Source organism: Panulirus ornatus, chromosome 57, assembly GCF_036320965.1.
Source record: "Panulirus ornatus isolate Po-2019 chromosome 57, ASM3632096v1, whole genome shotgun sequence".
Lineage (NCBI taxonomy): Eukaryota > Metazoa > Arthropoda > Malacostraca > Decapoda > Palinuridae > Panulirus > Panulirus ornatus.
The window spans coordinates 4,102,765-4,115,740 of NC_092280.1; the positions used below are offsets into that span (position 1 = coordinate 4,102,765).

The window sequence follows — 12,976 nt, forward strand, 5'->3', positions numbered from 1 at the left end:
TACGACCGTGCGACCCTTAAAACTACAACTGTACGACCCTTAATACTACGACGGTACGACCCTTCTGGATACGATCCCGTGACTGCTGACCTGACCTTCAAGAGTCAGGTCAAACGACCAGTCTCTCAGCGCCAAGACACGTGATGATGAAGTTTAGAAAAAAGGAGAAAGAACGAAGATTTGCCAGACAATATATATATACATACGAGGAACTTTTTAAATGTTACGCGAAACTTTTTCACGCTCGAAACTTTTGCATGCACGAAACTTTTGCACGCGTGAAACTTTTGCAGGCGCGAAACTTTTGAACGCGCGACACTTTTGAACGCGCGAAACTTTTGCGCGCGTGAAACTTTTGAACGCGCGAAACTTTTGCTCCATTTTGACGGTCCCCGTACTGGCGAGGCTACGTTTCAACACCGGGTGAAACTGCTAGTGAAACGGGAAGAATGAGTGAAAAGTCTAGAGATAACAGATGAGGCAAAATATGAGGAAATTGAGGAGGTTTTCAGTCGTATGATGAGGGGGGAAAGATGAGGTGATGAATGATGAGATCCTTAACTATGTGGCGGGAGTGAGGTGTGAGGGAGGGTGGCGGTGGTATTGTGGCGGGAGTGAGGTGTGAGGGAGGGTGGCGGTGGTAATGAGGATGGGTTAATCTTCGTGAGGGACACGGAGAAGAACACGGAGATGAACACGGAGAGGAACACGGAGAGGAACACGGAGAAGAACACGGAGAGGAACACGGAGTGGAACACAGAGAAGAACACGGAGAGGAACACGGAGAGGAACACGGAGAGGAACACGGAGAGGGATCCTACACGTCTTTGACCCAACGAACCTCCTCCATGACGGTACATCACACACCACACTGCATGTGTCTCGGGGAAGGAAGTCCTGGTGTGAAATGTGGCTCGATGGACGGAGGAGGGAACGAAGTGGAGGTCCTTGATATCTGGGGGAAGGAAGGATGTCTACAGGAACGGCCAGGGTCGGATGGATGCTCAGGTATATACGCCCTCGACAGCCTGCGGACTGCTGAAGCATGTTAGCAATGGCGAGGCATAAGACGCGAGTGTGCGTCAGGACACTGACGCACACTCCAGTGTACTGTACAGAGACGTAAGGCGGGGGTCGCTCTCACACAACGGAAGCCACTACCAACACCACCTGTCGTAAAAGGAAGCGACGGTTGTGGTGAAAAAGCGAAATGTGTCAGTTATCAGAGATTTGGTACCGAAGGAAAAATCAAGAAACTGAAAGACAAAAATGTATGTGATGCAGGCAGGTTTTCATCCTCCCGCTAGATTTTCAGAGAACTTTTCCTCTTTCCTTTTTTCAAATCATATTTTTTCATATGTTTACGACCTGGAGACTCTGTCGTACAAAAATGCAAGATAAAGCAGAGGGAGAGCTGGAGAGGTAGTGTGTTTGATTACATTTTGTGGTTACCTATTTATACCACACACTCTGGGAGTTCTACACTCGTGGGGCCCCATCTCTTGTACTGTACGGGAGGGAGTTCTACACTCGTGGGGCCACATCTCTTGTACTGTACGGGGAGGGAGTTCTACACTCGTGGGGCCACATCTCTTGTACTGTACGGGGAAGGAGTTCTATACTCGTGGAGCCCCATCTCTAGTACTGTACGGGGAGGGAGTTCTACACTCGTGGGGCCAACATCTCTTGAAATTTCTTTACCATACGTTTCCAACCTCTGTATCCCGTCCGCATTCACAGTTTCGTTCCTCAAGTCTGCTCCATTCATCCACCTCTCTCATACCACAAAAGTACTTCTTTACATCTATTCTAACAACTCCTCGCTTAATTTCATGCTATGATCTCTAGTTGTTCTATCGTTGCCACTTTCGTAGATATGTTCACATCATCAAGCTGCTTTGAAAACTTAAAAAGTCGCAACCATATCCTCCGTCATTCTCCTCTTCCAGGGTGGACAAATCATAAGCACTCTAAGCTTTCCCTATAACTCACCTCTCTTCATTCTGGTACTATCTTTGTCGCCCTCTTCTGGACCTCCTCTTCTTGTGCTTCTTTAAGTGTGGAGGCCTAAATTACGAGGCGCTAATGTACCGGCCTAATGGAAGGTACGAAAAGGTTACAGAATGATCCCTTCATCAGTATATTTCAATGTTATTCTTATACTTACCAGTAGACAGTTTGTCTCCTTAACTGTTCCCCCTCAAGTGGAACTCTGGCGACAGGTCAGGGACGGTGTGAGCTCCCAGGTCCCCCTCCGTCACAAACATTCCTGCAGTTTATTTCCTGTGAGATGGTATTCATATCGAGGCCTTTCATTGTGTTCCATCCTCATTGCTCTATATTTACTCGGGTTGAATTTCATCGACCATGTATCAAACCAACTCTGGAGTCTGCCTCAGTCCTCTTAAAGACTGATGCAGTCCTCTTCGCATCTGACTTCCCTCAAGACCTTGCTAATTTCTTCAATAAGATCAACCCAGGATTCTATTCCTTCTGACAAGTCATTTACATAGATCAAGAAAATCAGTGGTCACAAAAAAATGGCCTGTGGCATGCCACGGGTGACCCAATGCCATTTCAGAAGGCTTCTCTGACATGCGTCCTTTGTTTCCTTCCACTGATAGGATCCATCTATTGACATATTCCTGCCTGAAGATTAAGCTTCTTTTCCAACCTCCTTTGTGGTAACCTCAAAGTTTTCTGGAAGTCCAGATACAATGTTCCTAGCATTATCTTTTGTCTGGAACGTAACTGTCTCTCTCTCTAAAGCAGTTTCAGTGTCATCATTTGTTTCCTAATTATCTTTTCCAACACTCGTAGATCATGTTTGACAGGGAGACCAGTCAGTGGTTCAGTGTATCTTCTCGGTCTCCTTTGTAAAAGATGGGTACGACCTTTTCCTTTTTCCATTCCCATGGCACTGTACCTTTCTCTAGAGACATCTTGAACAAGACGTTAAGTTGTTTTATCAAGTGCATCTGCAAATGTCTTCAGAGAAATTACTCCAGGACCAGGAGCCTATGTGGGTGAGGAAGTTCCAGGTCAAAATTTTATATTTGGTGAGCTGACTCTTTTAAAAATCAAAGCCAAAATTACGGATCTAATGCCATTCAATGTCTTACACTCTGGGCAACCATCGTATAGAGTTTCATGATCGTGTGAATTAGACGCGTCAAGTTAAGACCAAGAATTTATTTTGCAGGTTACACTGGACTCCAGCGAGATGACGCGACGGGTCAAAGCCATCCGTAAGTGTCTGCTACGCTAACGTAAACACAAGATGTAGAAACTACAGTTAGCATCTCTTAGTGGCAATACTATTCTGGAGAGAGAGAGAGAGAGAGAGAGAGAGAGAGAGAGAGAGAGAGAGAGAGAGAGATTGGTGTGTGTGTGTGTGGGAGGGTAGGCGGGTGTCCTCGGGGAGCTGGGCCGCCAAGATACACTTAGCAAACAGAACCCAAGTTGAACAGTCAGTCAGGAAGGTGGGGCGCCCCTGTTGAGTTGCCACGTTGTTCACTCGATGCCGCATACCACCATTAAACCTCCTCACACCACAGTTTACTCTGCTGGGTTAAATGTTGCCTGGCAACTTTCCAAACACATCACCGTAAGATGAAACGGATACGTGTAAGCATAGGAAGAAAATTACAATAACCCTTCAAAGTAATTTGTAGGTTGCCCTTTGTATTTACTGAAACCACCGGATGGAAGGAATACCATAGTTTTGCTGTTAAATTAGTCGTTGCCTTTACGAAGCACTTATAGATATGTCTTTTTATGATACATATTGACCTCAGACTCAAATTCATTATTTTCAAAAACACTGTGGTTGTCTACACATATATACACATACGATACCTTGAAATTACCTTAATATTCTTCATTTGTGACCATTGTACGATGATCATATACCTTGGTTCCTTCTCAAGGTTCCCCATATCATACAACATACTTGAAGTAGTTGAATCATGAGAGTCAAATAATCTCTAGATATATCTTATCTGGTGAAGGATTCACAAGAAGAAATTTACGTTTATGATGGTAATATGATAAGGTACCCACAACACTCAGTCATCAGGGTTTCGCTACACTCACAGCCCCTCGCAAGAGACGGGTGTATCGCTGGCTGGGGTGATACACTGGAGGCAAGGTGCACAAGGGCTGTGTCATCTGGCTGGTGGCTGTGTACCCGACCCACCACCATCTTGGGGGACAGAGAGCGTTCTCCGCGGACTCTCTGTTTCTAAATGGGTCAACTGGCAGTTCACCTTTCGAAGATAGTGGTCGACAGCAGACGCGGAAGTCACACAACCTCAGTTGAGCCCCTCACACCGACGGAGCGACCCCTGAGTAGGACGGAGCGACCCCTGAGTACGACGGTGCGACCCCTGAGTACGACGGAGCGACCCCTGAGTACGACGGAGCGACCCCTGAGAACGACGGAGCGATCCCTGACTACGACGGAGCGATCCCTGACTACGACGGAGCGATCCCTGACTACGACGGAGCGACCCCTGACTACGACGGAGCGACCCCTGAGTACGACGGAGCAACCCCTGACTACGACGGTGCGACCCCTGAGTACGACGGAGCGACCCCTGAGTACGACGGTGCGACCATAAAGCACGACTGCTCGACCAACGACCACGAAAAGGCCCCTTCAACACGACAGCACTCCACTTAGGTATGATAACCTGACCTTTAACGTGTGACACTTTAGGGGTCGTAACCTCATGCTCAAGGATCGTACCTTCGTGCTCAGGATATGAACTACATTGCTCATCTACACAAGTCTCACGCACGGTTCTGAAGACCTGGAAAACAAAACCATTTGGCCACATGATCACATGCCTTTCATCTTACAGCCACTACAGCAGCATTGAAACATGGACATGACAAGTCACTCACAGTGTCATTTCAAAATCACATTATAAAATACTGGGGACTTTAATACATGTTAGGAAAGTGTTCATAGCCCTACAGTGTTGTCTGTTCCACTAGGCGGAGAGGCGGCGCTGCTCTGACTGTCACCAAATGTTCAAAATCATCTCACACATTACCTCCACACGGTGAACACGACGAACCATTTCACCTCCAACATTGAGAAATGACGACACGACCAACACATGGAACTGTAGCCCTTCACCACGACGGTACGACGCTTGTGCACGACGGTACACAGTATATAGATAATATATATATTATCCCTGGGGATAGGGAAGAATGAATACTTCCCACGTATTCCCTGCGTGTCGCAGAAGGCGACTAAAAGGGGAGGGAGCGGGGGGCTGGAAATCCTCCCCTTTCGTTTTTTAATTTTCCTAAATGAGGAACAGAGAAGGAGGCCAAGTGAGGATATTCCCTCAAAGGCTCAGTCCTCTGTTCTTAACGCTACCTCGCTAATGCGGGAAATGGTGAACAGTATGAAATATATATGTGGTTTCGGTGCATTATTACATGACAGCTAGAGACTGGGTGTGAACGAATGTGGCCTTTGTTGTCTTTTCCTAGCGCTACCTCGCACACGTGAGGGGGGAGAGGGTTGTTATTTCATAGTGGCGAGGTGGCGATGGGAAGGAATAGAGGCAGACAGAATATGAATTATGTACATGTGTATATATGTATATGTCTGTGTATATATATATATATATATATATATATATATATATATATATATATATATATATATATATATATGTATACGTTGAGATGTATAGGTATGTATTTTTGCGTGTGTGGACGTGTATGTATATACATGTGTATGTGGGTGGGTTGGGGCATTCTTTCGTCTGTTTCCTTGTGCTACCTCGCTAACGCGGGAGACAGCGACAAAGCAAAATATATATATATATATATATATATATATATATATATATATATATATATATATATATATATATATATATATGTACACACACACACACACGATCATATTTAGCATCCAATTTTTCTATACATGTGGCACGACATGTTTCTTGGAGACAATCCACCTCATCATCAGGTGCCAGTACTTAACAAAGTTATTTAAATCCCAACATCACACTTGAGTCCCGCCGTCCAGCACCAATCTGTACAGACCAACCACTGTCCGCTTTGTCTGGCAGTAACCGTTGTAAGGGAGAGTGATTAAGGGGGGGTCACGTGGCGGGGGGTTGACCTGGGTAGCTGGGTGTGTCTTGAACAACTTTTTTTTACGTTTTCGTGTTTTGTCAATTCTCTCATAATGATTTGGTTAATGCTAGGATGGGCTTTAAAAATGCCTGGGGACAACTTAAAGTTCTGAGTATTAACAATTAAGACAGATTCAATGACGTTACGTGTGGCATAATCAGCAGAGGGGTATAGAATAACGTGATTTTCAAGATCTATGGCCAGGGTGATCATTTTCATGACAATGTTTAGCGATCGCATTTTTGTGGTCATCCCTGCGTACTGCATGACGGTGCCAATAACATCTCTCCGTTACAGTTTTACCTGTCTGGCTTGTATGAATATCTTTATATGCCTTGCATTTGATGGCGTAAACACTCCCAATTGTCGCATGATTTGGCCTACTATTTATCAAGGTCTTACTGATGGTGTTATTGTACTGGAAAGCAACATTACAAGCACTGTTTCATAGAACATGTCTTAGATTAGCTAAGTTAGGAGACTTAGGGCAACACTAAACATTCAGACTTATCCTTAATTGTCATATTTTCTTACAAGAAGTATAGAGTGTCTTGATAGCTTTCCAGTGAGCTTTGTTCACAAACTAATTGGGATAATATAACTGGATAAAGATAACGTCTTATATGACCGTTCTTCTACCAGGCCTGTAGGATCACATATCCGTAGAGCTCTTAAAAGTATAGATATAACTATAGACATTTTCATAAAAGAATCATGTACTGAGAAATATAGCTCTCAGAGTTGGTAGGCTTTCTGTAGATTTTAAAGTACAAATGATCAGATTCTTTATATATCAACACATCAAGAAAGGACAGTTTGCCTTCTTTTTCCCATTCCATCCTAGATTTGATTGTGGGGTGGATGTTATTTAATTTATTAAAGAAAACATCACAATGTTGTGAGGATAGCCACAAGGGATCACACATCATCCAAGGATCTAAACCAGACTCTCAGATGATTATTGATTGAAGTTATATCATTTCAGTCTCAAAATATTCCATAAATAGTTACCAAGAATCAAACTAAGAGAGTTTCCCATGGCAAGACCAAATTTCTATCTGTAGAAATTACCTTCATCATCTTGGAAAATATTATTACAAACACAAAGTTCAGCTAAGTCAATGAAAATTTTTATGGGCAGAGAGCAAATCAGGGTTGAGATCGGACAATTTCTTCCGTATATATGTGTGTTGGTTTTATTGATGGGTGCTTTAATGAAAAGGGAATTCACATCAAAACTAATGAGTTTATGATCAGGCAAATTAATGTTTCTAGCTTTGCTAACAAAATCTAAGCTATGAATAACATGCGATGAAGGGATTTTTCCTTGAACATTGCTAAGATGTTTTGCTAACCATTTAGATAACCTATAACTAGGGGAATTAATGCATTATGTAAAGACCGAAGACGGTAGCTTCCGTTTCGAGTGTTTAACGTATCTGAAGAATTATGAGGTATTTCGTTAAGTGCTGAAAACACTTTATTAGTGTGGACTTGTTTCAACTGTTAACACATTTGGAGTATCTTTCACGTCACGTACATGAATATATTAGACTTGTAACTACTAAACCAAACTTAAGAAAAACTCAGTTTTTGTTGGGGTTTATGGTACAACTGATGAATATGTGCCATCCAAATGATCCCCATATGACGGTACTTTAGTACTAAACACATTAGATACCCCAATAAGTATTACATTTTCTTTGGATTACAAATGCTTTCGTTTTCTTTTACAGCTTTTACCCTAACTACAGGAAAATATCTGGTAGCTCCACAGTGATCATAAAGTAAATGATTAATACAATTCTGATTCGGAAAACATACAATTTACCAAATTTTTTCATATTTCTGGATGATGACTGAAATACTTGGAGTATATCGGGCAAAGCCATGTTGGCAAAATATTCAACTGGTTGCACAAATGTGGCGACCATCTCACAGTATGATCAACAGAAACACACATACGTCTAGACATTTGGTAACTTCAGACTGTAATACAGGCTACAGTTAACTAGTCAGTAAGTCGTCACAGATTTCCTAAATATCTCGAAACGCTCACTATCTCAAAATCCTAACAACATTCATAATTTTCAAATATAACTGTAGGAATAGGTCAACAAAATATTGTATGTAACTTATATAAAGGTCCCAGTGTTTGGTCCCGGTTGCATCAATGCAATTTCTATTTCAATACTTTATTCCTTGATAAAGGACCGGGATCCTAGTGGTACCCTTGTACAATGCTCCCAGAAGCATCTGGCAAGTGTCACGAGTATATATAAACATAACAGTGGGGATTACTAGAGCCTACGGAAGGAAGGAAATTCCTTCAACACATCATCAATGTTGTTTACATAACATCTGGCCTGTATGGAGTGGGGGATGAGCGTGTCTCCGTCAGGGGGGTCTTGGAGTGGTCCATCAGGTGTCAAGGTAGACGGTAGTAGATAAGGGTGCGACTGTGTGGTGTCTTTTGCATAAATGCATAAGCGCGTTGCTCGGTGGAGACGGAGAGGCCAATCCTCTAAGCAAAGTCGTACCTGATGATGATACGGGCAGCAATCATGTCCTTTTCCCGTGAGCCTTTCCCACAGACATACGAGAGGGCCAGGGAGTTGACGGAGGACATTGTAACAGGCGGACGGAAGGCTTACAACTGTAAGCATTATGAATATGGATCATCTATCTGAAAGATTATTACAATAATCCTGGCACAGGGAATTATGGCTTCCAACCTGCATTGCAATTCATAAACATTCACAAATTCCATAATGCCAGGAAAAGGTTGTTGTGGTGCATATTCACAACACGACAATAAATATGAAAATATAACACCTCTTGCATGTATTGCTTTGTTTGTCACTAGTTCAATTTAGCCTACGTCTTGTTCAATAAGATTAGGGTGTTTATATATGATAAGCTAAATAGCCTTTACACTTATATTACTTAATGCACAACCTAATGTAAATTCTACGAAAACAAACATTGTAGAAATTTTTTTTTACAGAATATTTTAGTATTTACATCCACTTTAAAAAGTAGTTCAAAAATCAGTGTTTTACGAGACTGGACCAATCACATTTATGCTGTAGTTTGTAGCCATCGTATTAAAAGCAACTCTGGTATAAGAATACTCAATTACCATCTTTATTGATGTTATATCAACTGTTCTTGTAATGTAATACATGTAACATGTCCGGTAATAGACCGGTAAAAAAAACCTTTCTTTTGAACGAATACTGTAACAGGACTGATGGTTAACGTTTTCCCGTGTCTTCAGATCTAACACTAACGTTTTCCCGTGTCTTCAGACCTAACACTCTGGCGCCAGAGCCTTAGACCTGACCCTTAGGGATATGAAATTCAGACTCGTTTTCAACTCCAGAAACACCAATGAATGAATAGTATATAAATCAAAAGTAATTACCATTTATGAATAAAATCTATCCATACGTTAAAGCCAATGAATATGTTCTCTTTCAAGTTTGGTATATTCGTTATATTTTAAAAACCTCCGTTTTTTGTTCCGTTTATTCTTACCTTTACGCCATTGCGCTATAAACGCCAGACTTTTACATTATAATTACTCAATGCTTTATACGTTCCTCTGTCTGCCTTTGTAGATCAAGCGATGAATGAGATTTTCAGTGTCCATTACAGTCAATATTTCAAAACATAAAACGGGTTCTTTAATCGCTAGCGTCTTTGGCGCTAACCTGCCTCCCGCTTGCGCGGTTGCGCCTGCGGACGATACGAATTCTTACAAAGGCGCATGCGTCGCTTAAGGCCGCGCATGCGGAAATGACTGTTATTCTTCATTAGTTAAGGCTGAGCATGCGCAAATGAATGTTTTTCTCGTCGCTTAAGGCTACGCATGCGCGAATTATTTTCTTCCTCGTCGCCTAAAAATGCGCCTGCGCACAAAAAAAGATGTTTCTCCGTCGCTTAAGACCGCGCATGCGCAAATGACTGTTTCTTCCCATCTTAAATCTTTTAAAACTAGTCTTACTCTTTAATATTAATTAAAAACAGAATATAACGATCATAAAAATTCTCTTAAATTTCAGTAAAAGAAAATGTTTGAGCAGACGTGTAAAAACAAATAGATTCTTACAAAACATAAGAAAATACGAATAGAGTCAATCTATATTGTTCCGAAACATTATTGAAACAAAATATGAAACATCAGAAGCAGTTGATCCACGACCGTCAACAATGGAGGTGAGTGAACGGTTGTCAAGAGGTGATTAACAAGAAGGAAAAGAAGAGGAGGTGAGAGATAGTGAAGCAAAGTGAAGGATGTGATAATAACGAGTTCCAGGACGACAGGAAGGAAATGAATGCAGACGTAGAAGGGAGTTAAAAAGAATAATTCAACTGGGAACCGAACGAAGAAGCAGGTTGGTCGAACGAACCCTGGTGACAGAAGCAGTGAGACGAGCAGCGAACAGCGACCCGGGGTGGTGGGGGAACAGCTCAGGTAGGAGCCAGGAAGGTTGAAGCTACCAAGTGACTAACGTATGACTATGTGAACTGTTGCTGTGAGCTGGTAAGCTGGGAAGGCAGCATGAAAAGAGCTTTTAACCCCTGCTTAAAAAGAAGGACGTAATCAATCCAATGTGGCTGGGGATGAAGCAGTAAAGTTTCTGACGACGCCAGGGTTTGAGGAGGTGATGTAAACACACACGATTCGTGTGGGCAAAACGACATGAAATCCGGGATGAAAAGAGGAACCAAGGGACAGTTTTGATGATGGGAGACGTTCCACAGATGTTCATCTCTGGAATAAGGTACAGAAGAATTGCAAAGTTCACTGAACATCTGTTTTGTGTTTACAAGTGCTGTAAGTGGGGCCATATGGCCTGGAAAATGCCAAAGTGAATATTGTTGTCGTTACTGTGGAAAAGAATCATAATAATTCAGTGGAATGTGGAAATATCATAAAGTTAATACCTTATAATATAATAATATAATAAAGTGTGGGCAACGTGTTGCGCCGTCCTGTTGTGTTATTGTGGCAGTGCGCATAATGTAGGTTCACCAATTTGCAGTACGAAGACCACAGGTGCGCGGATCCCAATGGCAGACCATGGGCGAAGTGCAGCAACGGGAAAGGGAGTGATGGACAATACAACGTTACCTTCCACTGAGAACGTGTGGGAGAAGAAAATGGAACAGAATGACACGTTGAAGGTGACAAGAACTGATACAAGGGCTGCACTGAAAACTGGTCCAGAAGATAAGGTAAATAACATACTTTCTGTTGTGTATCGTGCAGTATTTCATTTGGGCACTTAGGATAAAGGTAGAGGGCAGTCATAATGTAATTGCTAGTCCTTGTAAACATAGATAGATGGATGGAGGGGAAGGGGGGGGGGGACAGAAGGCTGGAGATAGTACAGTGATAAATACCTCCAAGGAAGATTTATATGTATTGTTAATATGTATTTATATACATCCTCACAGTCTGGATATTGATGATATGACAGAGTGTTTATATACTAATGCCTGTATCTTGGTGATATCAATGCAAGACATGAAGTTTGGGGTAATGTAAGACCCAGCAATATTAATGGCAGAAGATGGGTACATATTATAAGGGAGTTTGATGATGTTAGAATATTGGGTAATGATGAGGCTACACCCTTCTACGTGGAGGGAGATTGGACTATGTTGTGCCCTTCAATACAGGTGGAATGAGAACGAGTGTCATGATAATTGGGGATTGGATGTAAATACGTCAGTAAATAGTTCAGTTCAAATGATGACATGAGGGGGATTTTGATGATTACAACTTTTGTACGAATAACTGATAAATCCACCAATGAACTGATGCAAGAGGAAAGCATTACCATAATTATATTCATATAGTTAATCGCTAGAGTAAGAGCTGACTGGAACATACTAGTTACATTAGAAGTATAATCGTTAAATATAGCTGTTGCTGCTGCATTCCAGATCCGCTTATGAATGCTGACAACTCTGAGCGTTTATGTCTTAATTCCATAAGAACTACACTTAACCCCGTATTTCCCTGTACTATCGGAAAGTTTGAATTGAATTCCACAAGCGTCCAATTCAGCCCTTCAATCACAGCGTAGCGATATGTAGTTATGGAGAAGCCAAACTCTCCTGCCAGACTGTTTGACGACACTTGTTTATGTGGATAAGATTTTTCGTTTAAAATGTAAATCTTCAAGAAGGTGTAAAAAAAAAAAAAGAAAATAAGATCTACGAAGGCTGTAATTGAGACTGGTAAAAATAATGGGTTAAACAAGCGAGGGTTTTCGCTGGCGTAATTTTCAAATCTGTTTTCATGTTTTCGTTGTTTACGTTGTATGATAAATCAACTCCAATTCATAATAGAACGATTATCTTTCAGTATAATTTCATAATTAAATCCACCAGACAGTTCAGTCACGTGGTATGATTGACAACCGTCGTAGGTAATTTGAAAACAAGGTAATCAGAGGGAATTAAGTCATTACTGGTTTAATAAGTGTCCAAAATGTCGCCAGCATATTTATGGAGGGCAAGGATGCAGACGATTTATATTGTCTTCTTAATATTTTCTAGAACAGGAGGTGGGAAATTGTACGATAGTTTTATTTGTGCATATATCGTTTTTTCTTTTCACTAATTCACTTATGCTACTCCCAGAATTTTGCAGGTTATCTTAGCAAAGTTATAGTGTCATATGTTCAGACTGGTTCATATATCAATATGTCTAGGTTATACATATATATATATATATATATATATATATATATATATATATATATATATATTATCCCTGGGGATAGGG

At 41.5% G+C, this 12,976-nt stretch overlaps 1 protein-coding gene across 1 annotated transcript in view; it reads left to right on the forward strand.

Moving 5' to 3' along the window:
- The first annotated feature begins 11,233 nt into the window (after window positions 1-11,233).
- The window catches only part of LOC139766109 (uncharacterized), a 136,294-nt gene continuing 134,551 nt past the window's right edge, over window positions 11,234-12,976 (forward strand). The window contains exon 1 of the mRNA XM_071694303.1: window positions 11,234-11,415. The gene's annotated coding sequence lies outside the window, so the exon portion shown is untranslated. The remainder of the gene's footprint in view (window positions 11,416-12,976) is intronic.